General features: G+C 32.2%; 1 pseudogene; it reads left to right on the top strand.

The window, feature by feature from the left end:
- The first annotated feature begins 456 nt into the window (after positions 1-456).
- Positions 457-1467, top strand: LOC123236878 (annotated as a pseudogene).
- The last annotated feature ends 230 nt before the right edge of the window (positions 1468-1697 follow it).

Here is a 1697-nt window from a genome sequence, read left to right as displayed (position 1 = left end):
CTGTTTAGATTTCTCTATGGCTATTGTTTTATCAATTTAAGTTCCTTACTATTCTAGTTTTATTGTCTATTTCTCCTTTTAATTAATTTAGTTTTTCCCTTTAAGTATCTATATGTCATTAGGTGCATATATAACTGAGCTGAAAAAGCAGAACAAGGAAAAATATTTAACAACCATATAAAATATATGACCAAAACAAGAACTAGAATATGATACTTTAAGAAATCATTAAGGAAAACATTAAGGAAAATTACTTAGGCATAGCAACAGCTGTCCTCAGAACAAAAGAGCAATGTAAAAATAGAATCTAGTAATATCCTCCTAGGAAAAAACATGAAGACTTCCAAAGGCTTCCATTTTGCCACCCCAAGTGTGTTCTCCTATCTTTGGCTCTTCTACCTGTGGCCCTGTGAATAACACCCCAGTCATCTGTGCAGCTGTTTCCATTCCAACAAAATGAAAGAAACGATTATGAACCAGGAGAGACTTGCCAAGCAGCAGGCATAAGTATGCATTGGTCGGAAAGGAACTGCTTAGAGAAAGAAGATGGTTCATAGAACAGCTACAGCAGTTGATAAGAAACTTTGGTTCTCTTTAAAGAAACTAAAAATAAACAATATCTCTAGTATTGAAGAGGTGACTATGTTTACCAACCAGGAAAGAGTAATCCATTTTAGCAATCCTAAATTCCAGGCATTATTGTCAGCAAATACTTTTTGTATTACAGGCCGTGGTAAGACAAAGCAGCTAATAGAAATGCTCCCCAGCATCTTAAACCAGCTTGGAACTAACAGTCTAACTAGCATAAAGACTGCCAGAGGTTCTGCCCAAACAACCTATTGATAGAAAAACATTACTTGCCATTGAAGAGGAGGAGGAGGAGGAGGATAAAATCCCAGATCTTAATGAGGCTTCTAAGAAGCAAACTTAATTGAATATCAACTTCTGAATGTTAAAACTTAAAAGTTATATGGAGCTGCTATTTTAAATCATGTGACTGCTTTTTTTTTCTTTTTTCTTTTTCCTTTACTTTCTCCTTTCCTTTCTTGTTTGTCTTTTTTTATATAGATCTAGAGAATTAGATCTCTAACATTTTGACGCCCATTGGACATTGCAGCTCTTTTCACTTATTGTTTATACACAATTCATTCCTTACAGTCTAACTATGTTGAACAAGTCTGGAATTAAAGTTTAGAAAAAAGATTAATAAAATCTTTACTGGTTAAAATAAAAAGATTCCCCAGAATGTCATTAGCAAAATCTAGAACTTCAAAACAAAAGAAAAAATACTTCAAGCAATCAGAAAGGAAGAATTCAAATGTCAAGGAATCATACTCACAATTACATAAGATTTGGTATATGTCACTTTAAAGATTCAAAAAAACATAAAACAAGATATTCTAAAAAGACAAAAAAACAAGCTTCTATAATCATGAATAACTCTTCTGACAAAATTGGATACCATCCTAAAAGGGGGGGGGGGGTTAATGAACCTTTAATGAGATTGTCAAATATTTGTGATATAAAAAGAGCTAAAAAGAAACTTAAAATATAAATATGGAAGTGAAGAGAAAATGTTAAATTAGCTGAAAGTCAACAATTATAGGGGACTTTATAAGAATGAACTGTTTACATGTTAATGGAAAGGAAGAATATTAAAAAATATTCTTTTAGAATCCTATTATCACCAGGAACAG

This window comes from Gracilinanus agilis, chromosome 2 (assembly GCF_016433145.1).
Source record: "Gracilinanus agilis isolate LMUSP501 chromosome 2, AgileGrace, whole genome shotgun sequence".
Lineage (NCBI taxonomy): Eukaryota > Metazoa > Chordata > Mammalia > Didelphimorphia > Didelphidae > Gracilinanus > Gracilinanus agilis.
The sequence above is the reverse complement of the archived record's forward strand: the minus strand, read 5'-3'. Positions and strand labels throughout refer to the sequence as shown.